This window comes from Sapajus apella, unplaced genomic scaffold, assembly GCF_009761245.1.
Source record: "Sapajus apella isolate SASKATOON/1434 unplaced genomic scaffold, GSC_monkey_1.0 scaffold83, whole genome shotgun sequence".
Lineage (NCBI taxonomy): Eukaryota > Metazoa > Chordata > Mammalia > Primates > Cebidae > Sapajus > Sapajus apella.
The window spans coordinates 7,923,891-7,936,051 of record NW_022437023.1 but is presented as its reverse complement, the minus strand read 5'-3'; the positions used below and the strand labels follow the sequence as shown (position 1 = coordinate 7,936,051).

At 45.6% G+C, this 12,161-nt stretch overlaps 1 long non-coding RNA gene across 1 annotated transcript in view; it reads left to right on the top strand.

The window, feature by feature from the left end:
- Positions 1 to 1,678: 1,678 nt before the first annotated feature.
- The window catches only part of LOC116533735, a 40,700-nt gene continuing 30,217 nt past the window's right edge, over positions 1,679 to 12,161 (top strand). Inside the window, exon 1 of the long non-coding RNA XR_004261416.1 lies at positions 1,679 to 12,002. This is a non-coding gene — a long non-coding RNA (uncharacterized LOC116533735). The remainder of the gene's footprint in view (positions 12,003 to 12,161) is intronic.

Here is a 12,161-nt window from a genome sequence, read left to right as displayed (position 1 = left end):
TCACACGTTTGTTCCTTAAGAAAGTGGCTCAAGGTGGGATGGAGGAATGCCTTCTCTTGGTTTCCTGAGGAGAACCCACCCTTGGAAGTTACAGGGTGGAATGGGTGGGGTACACAGGGTCCTTTCCATCTAGGAATGAACCCCAACTCTCCAGACAGTGGCAAGAGAAGGGAAAGAGGACATGTGCCCAGGGAGAACCTGCTGTAGACAGATTGGAATGACTTTCCCCCACATCCCTGTCCCATGTCTACTCATCAGCAACTCACTACCTCTCCCGCAGTCTCCCCAACTCATCCTTTCCTCTTCCAACTCCCTCCATAGACCTCTATTTTCTCTCTCCTGTTCTTCATACTTCCACTTGCCAACCACACAGCCCACAAAGCATACAGGCGAGACCATTCTGGGCCAAAAAGTTCCGATGGCCTCAGGCTTGGTGCTGAGCTGCGGGCCCCCAACCCCACTCTGGAACACACAAGGAGGGATTTGCAACTGTCTATGCAGGATTATCTTGGCTCTAACCCCAGAGCCTCCAAATCCCAGGCTTTCCTCCTTTCTCACTCTTCTCCCTCCCCTCTCTTCATTCTTTTTTTTTCTGCCGTTACTCTCTGCCTTTCCAGTCCCTTTCCGGTTCTGACAAGGTCATTAACAGACCAGGCCAGTCCCTCCTGAGACCTCAAGTTATAATAATTTTCCAGGTCAGTCCCAGGCCTGAAGCACATCCCTTCTATGGTCACAGAAGCACCTACAGAATTGGGTAACTTGAAATCTGTTCCACCCTTCCTCTTTTCCCTTCCTATTTTTTCCTCTTCTCTTTTCTCCCTCCTTATCTTTCTCATTTATCCTTTCAAACTATAGCCATTGTGGAAGTGGTCTCAAATACCAGCTTTCTTTTTGCCTTTGGATTCAGACACACAGAGGGAAGGTGGTGGACAGCAGAAGGAACCGACTCACTATTCTCACCAGCGGCTCTGAGCTCTGTCGTGACATGATGTGTGCTTGCTCTTGTGTTTGTCATGTTTCTGACTTGGAGTTTTGGAAAGCCACATCCCTGTGGTCAGAATATAAATGCCAACCTTCTCCTTTGCTAAAAAAAAAATGTACAGTAAAATGTACAGTTTCAAAAACAAACACTAACCACACTTCTTGGGTGGGAGAAAAAAAGAACATTTTTACGTCTGTGAATGTCTGCTGTTCATTTCTCTGGAAACTCTGGGGTTTTCTCAAGATGGCTTTGAAGTGGCATTTTCTCTTGCACCTGTGTTTGTTACTGCCTGGTGGGAGCCTGCTTGTTGCTGAGTTCCATAAGGTGGGGGAATCTTCTGAAATAATAGAGAATGGGACCATCCTCCCAGAGTAAAGATATGTAGAGAAATCTAAAGTCAAATTTCAGGCTAAGAACAGTCCATTCACAGCTGTCCTGACTGTCCCACCTGACATCTCCTTTCTCTGATATATCAGCCCTACCTACTTGTTTCTGGACGGTGGTCACCATCACAGCGCCTGACTAATAGGGGCGCACGGGTATCTTCTACTCATTTTGGTTGAGCCCTGAATGGTATTTTTTCAAAAGGGTCTTTTAGTGGGAAATTATGGGAGAACAAACCAAAACCCAAACCCCAGGTATAGAAAGAAACCTGCTTCTGGAACACAGCTTTCCAACTCTGTCTTTTCCAATAGAATGGAACGTGAGCCACGCAGTAATTTTAAATTTTCTAGTAGCCATGTTGAATCAAGTATAAAACAGGCGGAATGAATTTTAATCTTACCTTTTAACTCAATATATCAAACATATTGTTGTAACATGTAATCACTCAAATTATTAATAAGGCATTTTATAGTCCTTTGGCACAAAGTTTTAGAAATCTGATATGTGTTTCACATGTATGGCACATATCAATTCAGATTAGCCCTCTTTAAAGTACCTGAGAGCCATATGTGTTTAGTACTGGCCACTGTACTGGACAGTGCAACTCCAGACATACAATTGACTTGAAAGCCCAGCTTTTGGAAGAAGAAGGAAACTGACACTTGTTGAGTACCTACAGCTTCCAGATACTGTGCTTGTTGCTTCACATATGTTTCTCACTGAATCATCACCAAAGCCTTTTAGGTAGATAGTATTATGCCCATATTATAAATGAAGGGACTGAAGCTCAGAGGCGTTAAGTAACTGGCCCGAGGTCACACAGTAAGTCTGGCTGCAAAGCCTTAGTTCTTTCCATGACATCACACTGCCTCCCTTATCCTTTATTCCACCTGTCAACATGTTATAGACTGTATTTTAAACTGACTAGATGATTCACATTTGTAGCCTAATTGGGAAACCCTTGATTAGCCTAAGATCTGCCAGAATCCTGAGTGTTAACTCCAGGCAAGAGCACCTTGGTGAAGGGGTTCCTTCTGACCGTACACCAGCCTTTCCTGTCCTCCCTGCCTTGAAACACATTCCCTCCCCTGGCCAGGAAAATTCCCCAGGATTCAGATTGTACTGTCCAGCCCACCCTGCAGTCACCCCCTCTCCCCTCTCGGTGGCTCTAGGAGGCACCTTGTTTAATGAAACTTCCATCTCCAGTCTTGTCTGGGGTCCTCTGCCCCAGAAGCCTATAACTTATTCCCCCTAAGATAAAAAGCCTGACATCAGCTTGCTCCAGAGACAAAACCCATCGTCTCACCTTTTTCTATTCTAATACTCCTGTCCCAGCAGGGAAGATACCTACCCAGATCCTCGTCCCTGATATAGGGAAGCCTCCAGCTCTTCAATCTTTTGCAGAGGTGAGATAGCTGATACAATATTTGCCTAGTTGATTATTAAGCTTTCTTAAAAAACAGTTCAACCCCTTTCCCCACATTCTTGAGAGTGACACATTCCTCAGGTTTCCCTCAAGAGAATTTTTTTTAATGTTTTCAACATTACAGTGGTGAAATTCCAAAAGACCTTAGGAATATTTTTTTGTTAAGGGATATAGTTTTCAGCCAAGTTAGGCAACAGTCACTGTCTCAGGTTTCCCCCTTCCGAAATACAAAGTAACTTTTATTTAAAAGTCTGAGCATTGATTTTTCATAAGTAGATCCTGAGTACTTCCGTGTCTTCTGTTCTCCACGTGTCTGCAGTGAAGGTCTCAGGGCTTCAGCAAGCTGGGTGGGGCTTCCTCTGTTCTCACAACCATTGGGATTTCTGCAAACTGCTGCCAGAAAAATAGAAATACTTATTCAAAAGAAAAGAGTATTGGCAGGCAGCACTCAAAACCTGGATGCACAGTTTTAAAGATCCCACCTAGATTCCCAACCCAGCCTTTCCATGTGATGCAGTTGGCAGCAAGAAGAATTTGTTGTGACAAAAAGGCTTCTCACAGGTAAATACCTGAGGTTTCTACCTTTGCATAATAGAATCAGACCCATCCAGGTTACTCCCCAGTATCTAAAATGAACACTGTCACTTTCACAGTTTAAAAATACCTATTTGTGCTTTCAGCCCTTAAACTAAAGGTTGTAGCTTCCGTCATCTCAGTTAAGGTTCTGTACCTCACAGTCAGTCAATGTTTACAAGCCTCAATGGTTTCCCTTCCCTGAAGCTTCTATCAGAGGAAAATTGGCATGTTTCCCCCATACCAAAGAGATGAGCTAGCCTTTACCCTCTAAGGCTATCCTGACCCCTATCATAGCTACTTAGGATCTTCTGACAGATTCAATGATCTTTCCCCATGTTCTCATTTTGTGTAACATGTGGCATCTTTCTTTTGCTCATCTATTCTGAGGAAGTAGGCCCAGATTACAGGCTCTTCCCTGGTTATTTTCCTGATATTGTTGGAATAATTGATATTCTGGTCCCTTTAGCCAACAGCTGAATGTGCTCCTTGTGATTGGAGCCAGAATTCTCCTCCACCATCTCATGCTGGAGTCTGTCTGGGATTATAGCAAGGAGGATCTCATGATCTAGTCCTTTCCAAGACGTCAACAGTCACACGCTTGGTTCCCTACTGATGAGAGAGTGGAGCTGGAATTTCACCCATCTCCATGGGATCCCCAAACCCATCTGGTCCACAGCCAGTCAGCCCACTGACCAGCCTCCCACAACCCCAGCCCATCCGTCCAGGCTGTCCATCTGGTTAGTTGGTGATGAGCACACCCCCTCTTCTCCTGCACCTCCTCTGTAACATGTGTTCAGTGGTGCTCCCTGGCACACCCCACAGCAGCACTAACATTCATATACTTTGCAAGGATGAGTTTTCTTTCCCTTGAATCTCCTAGGCTACATTCAAGATATCCCCTTTTCCAAACCATGGAGACCTCTGTTAGTTGAACTGACACCATTTCCACTTTGCCATGAAGTAAAACCTCAGGGCCCTATACTTGTCCCCTCTGTCATGAACTTGGCATGTCCTGGCAACTAGCAGGTAACTTGCTCACCATTTGAGGAGTACTACTGCCAAGAAGAAGGGATTTAAGTCCTCAGTTGCAGCTATTAATCCTCAATGCTTTCATCTTAGGTTTCCTATTTTGCTCTTACTACCCATTCCTGTGGGGTTCTCTTGGAAGATATGGTCCTTCCTGTCCACCAAAGATGGGCTGGTTGCCTTACCTACCCAGACTAGTTATGGGAAATTTCTTACACCTTCATTAGAGGAACATTAGGTTGGCATTTTTCAGGTGAATATTGAACTGCAAAATTAAGTTGGTAATCATAGCTGACATTTATTGAGAGTTTCCTATGTTCCATGTATTTCTAAGAACTATATATAGATTATCTCAATTTATCATCAAAACAACACAATGGAATAAGTATTATTAATGTCTCCATTGGGGAATCTCAGATAGATAAGAGTTACGTAACTTGTCCAAGGTAACCACAGCTATTGAGGAGCAAAGATGGGTAAACGCCCTGCTGGTGGATTTGCTCAGAGGTTTCCTGCAGAGCTGCAGAGGAGATAGAAATGCAGAGCTGTCTGGGTTTCCTGTGAAAGGCCTGAATCCTGGCATATGGACCTTGACCGTCACAAGACTGAGCCCAGCAGTAAAAGGGGGAGAGGTAGAGAAATCCATCTGTGCTCATTCAGCATGCTCTTACTGAACTGCTGTGTGCCTGCACTGTGCGTGGTACTGAGAGAAAAGTCAAAGTGAAAGACACTGCACATGCCTTTGAGGGTCTTACACATTACCTCGAAGGACGGAGACATAAGCTGATGTTTTAGATCTCTGATTATACAAAGAATGGTCTGTTTTCACTAATTTCAAGTCTAAGAAAAGATGAACACATGGATTGGCCAAAGGCCATACAATGTAAGATGATACCTGTGCTTGGGAGAATTCACCAGATTTTAAGTAAAATCTTGAGTCACTTTACAGAAGAGGAAATTAAGACCTGGTATGGAGAAGTGACTGGCTTTGTGTCTAACGGGTGCATTGAGGATTGGGATCCTGTGCCTGGGCAAGCAGGGGTTGAAGGAGGCATCTCTAGCTGTCCCAGGAGCTTGAGAGGGGGTGTGGTGGAGGGAGCAAAGCAGGCCTGGAAGAAAGGCAGTTGCAGAGAACTAGAGGGTCCTCCCTAATCCAAGGCAGGTGCAGTTGCTCCTGAGGGAAAGGGGCTGTTTAGTTCAGGGGACCTGGGTTGAGAGTCTGTTTCTTGGCCACTGTTTCCTTATTGGTAAAATGTCAATGGTAAGTATCTACATCAGTAAGTATGCCTGTGTAGTACTAGGTAGTTATACAGATCACATATTGGATTGGAAAAGGCAGCAAAATAACAGTCATTATTATTAATGATATGCATCACTTAAATTAATATAAATTATAGCATATTAGTGATAATATTCAATATGTTAAGCTCAAAGACTCTCAAAGCTGGCAAAAGCTATCAGAGGTCGTCTACTCCAGCCTCCCTCAATGGGTATTAGAATCCCCTGTTCAATATCCATACAAGCTCTTATCAAATCTTATTACAAGCAAAATTATGCATAACGAATTTCAGAATTTACCCAAGGCAGGGAGTGGCTCTCTGTGCTCTAATCAGACCAAGGCCTGAGGCTTATGGCTCCATATTCCTGGTGGGCCCTTGTGAAGCCATCATTCTTGACTTTGTGGGAAATCCAGAGCCCAGACATCAAGCAGCTCCCAAAGACTGCTATGGTCAAAATAGTGTTTTAAAAAACTAGGTACAGAGCCTGGGACCCAGCTGGAAAAATCTCAGGTGGTTCATTATTCCTTTGCCAAATCAGCACTTGTCTCCATGATTTTCAGCAAAGAAAGGAGGCAGGGAAGGGGCAGAGAGCACATGGTAACCTCTGCAGCCCCTGATGCCCTGTATGTTCTGACATACACGACAGTCCCAATAGTAGCTGGAAGCACCTGGAGAATTCTAGACCTCACTGCTGGGCTGAGGATGGCCATCCTGCCCCTCATTGGTTCCCTAATCCTGTCCACCCTTCATCTTTCTTCCAGGATTGGCCCAACAGCCAAAATCTAACACCAGGATGCTGGAATGACACAAATGCTGCCACTAAACACCTCCCACTGTTTCCCTTCTGGGATGGGAAGACTGCCAGGTGCCAGGAAAATCATAGTCTGGCTCTGATGAGAAGGCTGAGTGGGCCAGAGGCTCTCCACTTGAGATGGGAGGCAAGCTCTTCCCAAGGGGTGATGGGATGGTAGCCCATTGACCAGCCCTCTCTGCCTCCCTTTAATACCTGGGCCCCCTCTAGCCCAAAGACCATCCATTTGCTTTAGGTATGGAGATTAAAATTAATTCCCAATTTGATCTTCTGAATCAACACACTAGTCTTAATGAGAGTGAAGAAAAGATGTTAGAGAAATGGTTTCATCCTAAGATCAGAGAGGGCTTGTTGAAGTGTGCATGGCTGGACATTAGCCCTCCTTGGGTAGGGCTAATGCTTCGCAGTTTCTTTGGGGAGAGCTGGAGTGTGCCAGGACATATTGGGGCTGGGGTGACTGACTTACATGAAGAGGTTGGATTCTGTGTTTAAATAGAGAAGACTGTGGGTCACTCCAGAGGTCTGGAAGCAGGCAGGGAGGACCTCAACAGTGATATGGTGCAGAAGCCCAATTCTTCCCTTGGTCTTTGTGCTTTTAAGAGTCTTGGTGAGGTTCCACCTTCTGAGGAATCATGCAAACTGCTTTGGGCTAACTCAGCTTTGACTTGTGAGGGAAGCAGAGGCATAGAATTTTCTTGTGGCTTTTTTCTTGAGGCTCAAGGTCTTCCATTCTTTCTGAGGTTACAGAAAATGAGGGTTTGTGCCAGACGTGAGAAAACCAGAGAAGGGTTCCATCTGTGCTTTCTACCCCAAACTAAAGATGAAGGGGCTCAGACAAGAGCACCTGATTCCAGGAGCGGTCAGTGAGGGTTCCTTCCCTGCCTGCATTGAGCTTTGTCTGCAGAATGGTGGAACAGAAACAAAACTGGAGACATTTATATGTAGAGGTATACAATGTCAGCAGCACAGTCAAAAAGATTCTATACCGTCTCAGCATTCCAAACATTTCTTAAGCATGGATAATCGTATTCTTTATCAAAAGTCTGATTTTTCCATGTTACAAATTCTTCCAAACTGAGGATCAAAGTATTTTTGGGCTTAGTTTTTATAGCGCTTATGGGACAGAAGTAGGTTTCAAACTTTAAATCTTCTGACCCCAGAACTGGAGTTCCCTACATACCACACCCCCGCACTCAGGCATTACAGCGATACCTGGCTGCCGCAGCAGCAAAGAGGGAAAAACATGAGCCTAAGAAGGCAGCCCAGAGCTAGGAAAGATAATGTCCATGCAAGTGGGAGGAGAGTCAAGCCTGGAGACGTAGCCAAGTGGCACAGGACCCTGGAGAGTTGAGAGGGGGCTGAAGAGAGGAGCTCTGCCAGAATTCTCCATGAACATGGAGAACAGCTCTCCAGTGCCAATCTAGCTGGGACAGGGGTGAGAGATTATTGTCCATTGTAACCTGAGCAGGAAAGGGGGAGTAAGAGGGATCTAGGTAAGGATAAGTAGGAAAGAGCGGGGCATGGCAGAGTCTGGTTGAGAGGACACAGCTGTCCAGGTCCAGGCTATTGGCCCACCCCACCCACCGGGGTGGGAGCAGTGTGCTCTACCTGGAGTGACTACCTAGTGAAACCAGGGTGCAAGTAGGGACCAACTAGGAGTCATGGTCATTTTGAAGATTTGTGTTAGTCCTATCTGCTTTGAGTCTCCAGTTACTTCCTGTATGAAGGCAAAGACTCCCATCCCCCACATAAGAATAGAGGCACATTGGGAAATCTCGACCTTTCAAGGCCTGGAGAAGGAAGAAAGGACTTGCTTCTCCATGAATATGGGAGGTCTCAGGGCACAGCCCCGCTCATCTCTTCCAGGATCCATTTGGACAAGATCCACTTGTCTCTTCCAGGGAATGGCTTGGAGACTACATGGGTGGAGAATGGATGAGGGTAATGAGACCTAACCCTTCTAGATTGTTCCAGAGTGTTAATCAGATTGTTAATCAGTCTTATCAAGTATCCCTGGGAAGAAGGCTATTGCACAGAAGGGTGTGGGTCTTTCATAAAGTATCATGGAATCTGGATTGACCCTGAACCAGCTAGAGGAGGGAGAAGTCATGAGCACAGGACTCAGGATTCTTTCCCCTTTGGGTCGTGATGCAGCATGAATGGGAAAGCTCTCAGCAGAATATAAAGGACTGTTCAAACAAGGAAGAGGAAACTCATGTTATTTACCAAATGCTGTGGTAAGCATCCCAGATTTCTCATGTGTGTTATTCCTCATAAGCCGCACCCATCCTTCTGACATAGGGGTTAGATCATTCATTTCACAGCTGAGAAAGCTGAGACACACAGAAGTTAAGCAGCCTGCTCAAAGTCATACAACTAGTTAGGGGAAGCGTTGGGTAATCACTTAATAACTAGAGTTACTCCTAAGTTGCCTAAGGAACACCAAGGGATATTAGAATTTCAGTGAATTTTCTGGAAAGAATCATAACATGTGAGCAATGAGGTTGAAAAAGTGAGCCTAAAGTTAAAAAGTAGAAGCCATGAAAAAATGCATTGGGCAAATAATATTTAGTGACTTCTCGGTGCCTGTCCCAGTACCTTATATGGTAAGAAATAAAAGGTTGCTCTTAAGGTCCTTAAAATTTTTCCTTTCAAACTAAGCACTAAATAATTCCCACATCACTGATGCTTTTTTGTTTCTAAAGTGTGGGGGTTGGATACAGAGGAGGAGTAGGGTGGCAGGCCCTAACTCTAGCTGCACAGAATAGGTGGCTCTCCCCGCAAGGAAGGCAAGGGCACCCCATGTCCATTCCTTCAAGAGTTGAGTCTTTTTCCTTCCTGGTTTCAATATCCTCAAGTGTAAAATGGTTCTGGTATCTACCTCAAAGAGTACCGGGTTTGTAAATTAAATAGCTCTATATAGTTAAACAAATAACCTGTAGGATTTGAAAAGTCACCAACTCACGATGATTAATGTAATAGATCACCGATAAAACTGTTACAAATTACAATACATTAATGACTATTACATGGATATTAGGTCTGGAATCTCAGAGCTGGAAAACACCAGAAATCTCCAAATAAGCCCTCCTCAGCTCATCAATATCCCTGTCAGGTAGTGTTATTCTGATTACAAATTATTCCTTAGTTTTAATTCATAAATCCTCCAAGGAAGAGAAAACATGATAAAGCATTCTCATGCCTTGTGCTTCAAGGAGCTTAGTACTTGATTGTGGCTCCAGGTTTGCACATACTCCACCATTCCTGCTCCTTAAAAGACCCCAGAGTCATAACAGAAAACTGCCAGTATGTGCTGTGATCACCACTAGGGTAGAAAAACAGCCAGCCAGGGTCCTTGCTGAGAAATCTTTAGGAAATCTTAAATGTCCATTGTTCTCTTACCAAATCAAGTCTGGTCTCTATGACACATCGAGTGGAAGGAAAAAGAGGACAAGGCACAGGGACACTGGCCAACTGTGAGGCCCCAGTAAATGAATGTTGCATTCTGCTATGAATTTCACTACCAGTTGTGCAGTCCAGGACAGTTGCTTACCACCTCCCAGGTGCACAGCATAGGCCAATGATGGGGCACACTCTCTTCACACTCTAAGCACAACACCAGGACACCGCCACCCTGCCACTAGTAATTTCTTCCTTAATAAGTCTCCACTTACCTTCATTCAAGAACTGGAAGAGTATAAAAGGTATAAAAATAGCAACCAATAAAATTCTAGGACCTCAATACTAATCACTATTTATTCCCATCCACATCCTCCCATTTGACCTGACATTGAGGTAGATACATTTGTTCCTTTAGTCCTTGCCCTAATACAAGGTAAATGCTCATAGTAAACCGCCAGGTATCTACTAAACCAACTGGTATCAGGTCCCTGCCTAAGATAATGAGGGTATCATTCAAAGGCGGAGGTGGGAGGGCCGAGGACATCCCTTATAAGAGCCCTCTCCATTGTCCATCTCCCTCTAGCACAAACACCAATTGAGCTGGTTTGGGGGAAAGAATCAAAGATCAGGGTCTTCTGAATCAGCACACCAATCAGCTCAAGCAGAAAAGAATGACATAGAGCCTTTATTAAACTGGTCCACTCTGTCCTGAGGTATGTGGGACTAGCCTGGCTGGCTGACCAGGTTTCTTGAGCCCCAGAGGCCTGTTTCACAGAAAGGGAGTTTTGATAAACAAGGCCATGTGCAATAGGGGAAATTATACCCATGTGGGGAGCCAAGTTTCTATGTTGATGGTAATTGGAAAAACTTTTGAGTCAGAGCTGAGCTCTGGGACAAAAGGGGAAAAGAAGAGGGATGAAGGGAAGGGGCCCACTTCCTCTTGACTGATTCTAAAGCTCATAATGGGATTCCAACTCACAGCTAGCCCTCTCTACTAAGGAAGCATAGGAACCTTGACCCCCCCAGGGAACCTAGAACTGGGAAGGTTAGACTTTTTCTTGTTGTGTGAGGGTCATGTCTCCTCCCAGAAGGCAGAGTACTGGATATTTTGATGGGGACAAGGAGGGTCCAAGTGTGGAGACCCAATGTCGAAGTCCTACTGTTAGATACTAGTCCAAATAGCTCCAGCTCAGCAAAGGCAGGTAAGCCTGGACAGGGTTCCACAGGGATGGATCTTCCTAAGGGCTGCCTTCCCAGTTCCTAGAAAATGGTGGTGCACGCAGACTGCCTTCCTCCACTTCCTTGTAGCTTCATTAAGGATAACGATCATTCTATAAAAGAAAAAAAAAAAAATCAGAGGAAACTTGATACATACAAAAACAACACGCAGCACAGAAACAAGACAAAGTTAAAATCACAAAATGTAATTGGCAGCACATCGGTTTTCAAAAGATATCTACATAATTACTCCCATTCTCCTAAGAATTCTGGATTAGGGCATTATCACTGCGTCTCTTTCCAGGTGAGTGGGCATGCCCACCAAGGGTGAGGTGTCCTTCCCATGATCGCACGGCTTAGATGGAAGACCTGGGACTGGACAAGGGGACCTTCTGATCCCAGGTCTGGGTTCCACCATCCCCAACCTTTCACTCGTCACGATAGGGAGGGAGGGGAGAAATGGGAGCAAGGGGGTGGTGAGCCTAGATGGAAAATAACCACAGGGAAACAGAGCCATGCCTGGGAGGGGCGGGTCTGGGCCACACACTCCGGAGATTTCAGACCTGGGTTAGCGCTGGCGAGGGCAGGTCTGCCGGGCATGTCTTTGTCCTTCGGGTCCTGGGCTCTTTCCTGGCATGCAGGACACGCCCCTCCATGGATAGGGGAATGGATTTCTTCTTCCATGAGGGAGAAAATACGGAGGTGAAGGAAGAGCAGAATGGACAAGTACCAGACTGCAGCTGCAGCCAAGCGGGGGAAGAGGCCCACGAGGGTCCTGGGGCGGCTGCCGCAGGCCGGTCCCGCCTCGCCGGTTCAGAAGCTCCACACCTAGGGGAGGATGGGCGGCAGCGGTCCTGAGCAGCCTTCTGCGGAAAACCTCAGAAACCACCCTGCCAGGTAAGTGAAAGTGCACCCTGTTCTGCACATCCTGGGCCTCGGACGTTCTTCCTCATTCATTCAGCAGTTCTAATCTTCATGGGGAGCACCCCTGAATCAGTCTGTCCAGGAGTCATCAGTGTGGAGGTGTCCTGGAGGACCAGGTGGAGGCTGTTAAAT